Source organism: Perognathus longimembris, chromosome 14 (genome assembly GCF_023159225.1).
Source record: "Perognathus longimembris pacificus isolate PPM17 chromosome 14, ASM2315922v1, whole genome shotgun sequence".
NCBI classification, from domain to species: Eukaryota; Metazoa; Chordata; class Mammalia; order Rodentia; family Heteromyidae; genus Perognathus; species Perognathus longimembris.
This window is the reverse complement of record NC_063174.1, coordinates 28067360-28074248: the sequence shown is the minus strand read 5'-3', so window position 1 is coordinate 28074248 and position 6889 is coordinate 28067360. Positions and strand designations below refer to the sequence as shown.

At 40.6% G+C, this 6889-nt stretch overlaps 1 pseudogene; it reads left to right on the top strand.

The window, feature by feature from the left end:
• The first annotated feature begins 605 nt into the window (after positions 1–605).
• On the top strand, positions 606–2258 carry LOC125363008 (annotated as a pseudogene).
• The last annotated feature ends 4631 nt before the right edge of the window (positions 2259–6889 follow it).

The following is a 6889-nucleotide window of genomic DNA, read 5'->3' as shown; positions in this document are numbered from 1 at the left end:
TATGAAGTTGTTTGCAAAACTTAATAGTCTCCGTCTTCATAGACTCCATGGGGGCGGGAGGGGGGAAGGTAGAGGAAAAGGCAATGTAATGCCTGGAATAGTCTTCCTGGAATTCTCTGCACAGTGCCACAATGCCATGGCCAGAGTCACAGTGACAGAAGTTCTCAAAATGGAATCCTAGCAAAGCCTGGGGCTCTGGGATGGCCCTCGGGGAGGGGCTGACTAATAGGCAGTTTGCTCAGAAATCTTGAAGATGTCTCTGTGCTCTCTCCCTCGGGGCCCAGATCCATAGTGTGGAGACTAGGGGGTCTGTAAGAGGACTGCAAATGGTATACAAGACAGACTCATTACAAGATTTCCAAAGCACCTACCTGGAGCTGATTAAGAACCATTCCAAAAAAGCATTTTTATGAGGTATCAACACTTTTCTTTAATTAGGGGGAAGGCATGAGGAAAGTACCAAATGGCAGCAGACTTTTTAAACTTTAAATAGACAGGTCTGAGTGCCTGAACTTGCCTTCCCCAGTCTCTCATCCACCCAGGAGTTCCTCGGCTTGACACGCCTGCTTCGCTCCTTTTAAGCGACAGAGAGGTGCCCAGGCAACATGGATGACTGGAACTGGAGCGCCTTAGGAAAACTACTGGACAAAGTCCAAGCCTACTCCACAGCTGGAGGGAAGGTGTGGCTGACTGTGCTCTTCACTTTCCGAATCCTGTTATTGGGGACAGCAATTTAGTCTGCTTGGGGGCAATCTGCCTTTTGATGCAACACTCAACAGCCTGGCTGTGAGAACGTGTGCTATGACAAGTCTTTCCCCATCTCCCATGTGCACTTCTGGGTCCTGCAAATCATATTCGTGTCTGTACCAACCCTGCTGTAACTGGCACATGTGTTCTATGTGATGTCAAAGGAAGAGAAACTGAACAAGAAAGAGCTCAAGTTGGTCCAAATGGATGGCATGAATGTGGAGATGCACTTGAAGCCGACTGAAATCAAGAAGTTCAAGTATGGCATTGAGGAGCACAGCAAGGTGAAGATGGGGGGCGGGGGAAGGGGGCTGCTGCACAACTATATATCATCAGCATCCTCTTCAAGTCAGTCTTCAAGGTGGCCTTTCTGCTCATCCAATGGTACATCTATGGCTTCAGCTTGAATGCCATCTACACTTGCAAGAGAGACCCCTGCCCACATCAGGTGGACTACTTCCTCTCATGCCCCAGGGAGAAAACCATCTTCATCATCTTCATGCTGGTGGTGTCCCTGGTGTCTCTCCCCTTGAACATCATCGAGTTCTTCTATGTGTTCTTCACGGGGGTGAAGGGAAGGAACCACCCCTACCACTCCAACGCTGGAAGGCTGAGTCCCTCCAAAGACTGTGGATCTCCAAAATACGCTTATTTTAATGGCTGCTCCTCACCAACAGCCCCTCTCTCGCCCATGTCTCTTCCTGGCTACAAGCTGATTTCTGGAGACAAACAATTCCTCTTGTTGCAATTACAACAAACAGGTTAGCGAGCAAAACTGGGCCAACTACAGCACAGAATAAAATCGCATGGGACAGGCAGGGAGCACCATCTCCAACTCCCACGCCCAGCCTTTCTATTTCCCTGATGACAACCAGAATTCTAAAAAAGTGACGGCCGCACTAGAACTTCAGCCACTAGCCATGGTGGACCAGCGAGCTTCAAGCTGACCCAGCAGCCGCACTAGCAGCAGACCTCGGCTGGATGACCTGGAGGTCTAGACACAGGCTGGAGAACGTCAAGATTCCACTCCGTTTGTGGAAGAGATCAAAAAGGTGCTGTTGCTGTGTATGCCTTGAGGTGTTCATTTTCGTTCTAATGGAGGTGGTACTTATGCAAAGCCTTAGAAGTAAGGCTGGGGGGAAAAACACACACAAAAGACATAGAATACACTAGGTTGGGGGAGGGGGTACCTAGAGGAGGTGGATGGGAAGGGAAGGAGATGGAAGTAACCTGCTGGTTGGTATTTAATGTAGTGGATTCAAACAAGTTCCAATTCTGTATTAGGAGAGGGTTTTATCTTCCCCCACCCCCAACACACTCACTTAAGAATGGTTTCTGTGTATGTGAATGTGTGGGTGATAATTATGCCTGCAGTTCTTTCTTTTTTACATTTTTTTGCTTTACCAAGAAACTGAAAGAACTTTGTACAGGAATAATAAATACTTCCTGAACATCCTATTTTTCAACTAGAAAAGGACACACAGTTGTCCTTATCTCCCTGCTCAAACATTCCATTGCTAAAATTTTCACTTTGAAGGCCTGACCCTCCAGGTGTCAAAGGACTTTCACTACTATCTGTATATTTTTTCAAATTCTTGGTGTCAATTAACAGTTCAGACAAGGGCCACATTAAAAAAGGTTTTCCCTACATGTGCTGGTTCTGGTGTCCATTTTCTTTAATCAACTTTATAAAATCTTTGCCATTTATTTCCCATCATTCCTCAACTAGGACTCACATCCATCAGATGCTTTCTGGGTACATTTTTATGTTATTTACCATTTAATCGCATTAGTGTTAGGGAAACAAACCATACTTCATATTTAAATCACTTGCATGTGTCTGTATGAGAAAGAGTATGTTTCTATTTGTCAATGTATTGGTATAAGTAAATGCAGTATAAACTCACAAACACAGATTTGAAAATAATACACACATAGTGTTCAAAGTTGAACCTTTCTCATGGATTTTGTGGTGTGGGCCAATATGGTGTTTACATTATGTAATTCCTGCTGTGCAAGTACAGCACATTTTCTTTTTTTATAAATGATTTCTTCCATGTATCCTATTGTGAGTACTGGGTTTGTTAATTATGATTAATTTTTGTTTTTTTTTTTTTAGAATGTAGCAGTAATGCTACATTCAGTAAAAACTGAAACAAATGATTTTTCTTTTCTGAAATATAATCATTGATACTTGAATGAGAGAATTTTAGTACTGTAATCAGGATTTAGTCATTAATGTGAGAGATTTAGGAGAAATGTGTAGTGTGGACTATAGAGTTTGCCTAAATGAGCTTTGCAGTAACTGATGTTGTTGAGGTTTTTTTCTCCTTACTTAATACACATTAATTCAGAAATCATATTTGGATTTGAAATGTCTGGAATGACCAGTAGCTTTGATGTTTGCACTAAGGTTTTATTGGTAATGCAAGAGAGGTTGAAAGAGATTTCAGTAGTACATGTGTAACTAATTTATTTGAACTCTATGCTAAAGACATCTACTAGCTGATCTTCAAATGCCTTTAAAAAAATCACAGATGATTGGGAATGATGAATATCAAACATTTCATGTCAGCTACATAAATGGTTTTGTACAATGAAAAATACTAATTTGTTTGACATTCCATGTTAAACTACTGTCATGTTCAGCTTCATTGCATGTAATGTAGGCCTAGTCCATCAAATCATGTGCTCTGGAGAGTGTTCTTTATTCAATAAAGTTTTAATTTAGTGTAAAAAAAAGAACCATCCATTCCAGTTTCCCTGCTCCCTTACATGGGAAGATGAGGATTCTTATTAAAACAGGAAGAAAACAAAGCAGCTAGAAGGCTCCAGAAGCCTAGAAGGGGGGAAAAAGAAGTAGAAAAAAAAACAGAGAGAAGGAAGCTTGGAAACTAGCATATATTAATAAAACATTAATGGGGCTGGGAATATGGCCTAGTGGCAAGAGTGTTTGCCTCGTATACATGAAGCCCTGGGTTTGATTCCCCAGTACCACATATATAGAAAATGGCCAGAAGTGGCGCTGTGGCTCAAGTGGCAGAGTGCTGGCCTTGAGCAAAGAGAAGCCAGGGAAAGTGCTCAGGCCCTGAGTCCAAGGCTGGCAAAAAAAAAAAAAAAAATAGATAAAATAAATAAATTTAAAAAATGATATATTTATTTGATAAATCCTGAATACGTTCTTTCCCCTTAAGCCTCAAATTCCTTATCTGAAGCAGTCTGAATGCTGAGCCATGCCAGCATCTTGAGCCCAAGTCTTTCCATTTCATTCAAGTTTTCCCATTTCTGTGTCCCATTTCTCATCCATAATTATTCTCATTTCAACTGCTTAGAGGAGTTAAGTGGAAATTCAGCTTAGAATGAGGATGAATTCTTCTCCCTATAGAAATTATTATGCATTATTATTAATAGGAGTTTCACTGTGTGTAGAGTCAGTTGAGATTTTAACTGCTATTTATAACAGTTTAACACTCTATAGGAATGTTAGTTCCTAACAACCAGCCTACAACCTTTTAGAGCAAAAGTTCTAAATTGGATATTGGTTCTGTGAGGCCGAAGTGTAAAGAATGACTAAAGAAGTATACAATAGAGGAACTATTGGGAGCTGAATACGGTTTCCTTAATGGAAAATGAAAAAAAACTTAGATTAAAAAAAAGTGTGTGTGTGTGTGTGTATACAATTAAAATGCAATGCTTCTAGCATCCTTCTTCAAGACAGTCACATTTGGTTTAAAGATTTTCTACCTCCCCCTCCCCATCTACATTTGACTCCTAACAGTTTAAGACCTTGCTAAATTTATTTTGGTTGATTAAATCAGCACCTGGAAGGTTATTCTGTTAAACAGGAAAAACAGGAACTAGTAACATGGGTAATAGCCTCCCCATAAAACATCCCACAGTGGCCTCAGAAGACACAATGGACTCATCAGATGGGACTTCATTTTGGTTTTCCAAGTTTCTCTCGAAGACTCAAGGTAACATGGAGACTGGCCACACTTCTGAAGGTGTGCTGCTACTGCTACCCCTACCACATTCGCCACAAGCACTTCTGCTTGTTTCCGCCTTTTGCTTGGAACCCTGTTTTCCGTTTTGTCTTTTAACAGAGGTCATGGCCCTTGTCATCAGCACTTGTTGATACCTGAAAGCTCGAAGTACGGATGAAATCCAAATGAATTTGGACCATATACTAAACTCAAAAGAAATCCTGGATTCGGGGTAGTTGCATGTTTCCTAAGATTCTCATTACAGTATCATTTTCTGCCCTGGTTTATTCTATTCACAATTGCCAAATTATGGAGTCTGCCTAGCTGCCCATCAATGGGTAGAAAATAGTAACAAAAAATTAAGGTCATAAAAGAAAAAGAAGAGCTACTAGGGAAAGAGGAAAGAGAAAAGGAGAGGAGGGAGGAGACAGGGTAAAGAAAATAATAGAAGAGGTGAACTCAATACCTCATGTAAGGGTAAGGAACTATAATAGTGAAGTTCCTTATTATATATAATGTAATATATGTCAATACAAATAAATGAAAGTAAATAAATAAAAATAAATTCTGAAGATCACATTCTTTTATATATTTAGCCTATAAAAGACCATTCTCTCTCACAACATGGTATGTGAATTTAGAATACACTCACAATTTAATAGACACATTTTATAAAGTAAAATTAGAATCCTGATTTGAATTGAACTGAAAAGAAACACATGAGAGCAGCTTATTTAGGATGTAAGTCCTCATCCTGGCATCAGGTTGAGCTCCATCTGCTAATCATAGAGTATAGCTCATGTGCCCAGACTGTCATGGCTCAAAAGTAAACCAAAAGAATCCATAGAAGCCTCTACTTGTCTATTAACCAGTCCTAGGCCCTTGTTTTCCCTAATTACAGCAGGTCACTCAAAAAGACTTTTGTCAAATCAGGTTTTCAGTTGAGATGAGATGAGTCCCTCCCCTGCTCCGTTATATAACTTTGAACAAGGTACTTAACTAAGCCGGTTTCCTCATCCATAAAATTAGCACCATTTTTAGTAATATTTTCCTTATGAGACTTTTATAAGGATCTAGTTCATTTGTGTTTGTTTATACAATGAGGAGACGAGAATAGAGGAAATGGGGCAGGGCCTGGCACTGGCTAACTGTTGGGTGATACTACTGGCCCCAAAGGCAGAAAAAATTAGTCAAATACCTGTTTTATTTGCCAAGTCACACAACTTTCCATCTTAATTCTACCCTGATTGCTAATACAACATGGGTAAAAACATCATAGCTTACTACAGTTGACAGGCTAAAGATTCTGTTTCCATTATGTTTTCAGTATGCTCATGTGTACTGCAGAGCAAGTCTCAATAAGTAGGAAGAGAAGCCTATTCACATTGATAACTGAGTTAATCATTTTCTTCTAGCTTCTCCACTAGCTACTAGAGGAATGGACACAAGCAAGAAAGGCAAAAAGAAGAGGTGGGGAAGAAAGGAAGGCTTCGGAGACAAGAGAATGAACTGAGGAAGGAGAAAACCTAAAGGCAGTTCTCCAAATAACTTAGAAGGTACCATGCAGAGACACCTGAATCTTAACAGCTAGAAAACTCAGGAGTCCCTAAACTCAGTAATCTCCAATCAGGAGCCTCCTCACCTCCTCTAACCCTTCTAAACCAATAGGTGGCCTGTCCCAAGCCTTAAGGGTCCTTGGGAAGAGTTGATGCCAGCAATCCCACTTCACCTGCTAATACAAATGCCATTCCAATGTAGCTCCAGGTCATAGCTTAGATGTGCAATGACATGCCTTAATCTCACATGTCCGTGGTACACTACAGGGTATTATGTAGAAAGAAGGCAAACCTAGTTCCTTTGGGTAGGCAGAAAATATAGAGATATACAAATCACTGTGTGTCTGTGTGTCTGTGTGTCTGTGTGCTGGCCCAGGAAATTTTGAGAAGAAATGTTCCAAAGACCAGTGATTCCACAGAGTCCTCAATGGCAGAAAGCTATTATTAGAAAAGAAGAATAGTGTCGCCTACCAAGCAAGAGCTCATGAAAGATTTGTACATTCACCTTATTAATGCAAACATTTGCTAATCATTCACAAGCAAAAGCAAAGAAAAAGCTGCACGTTTCCCCCGGTTTTCTGTTCTCTGGCAGGCTGTGAATGG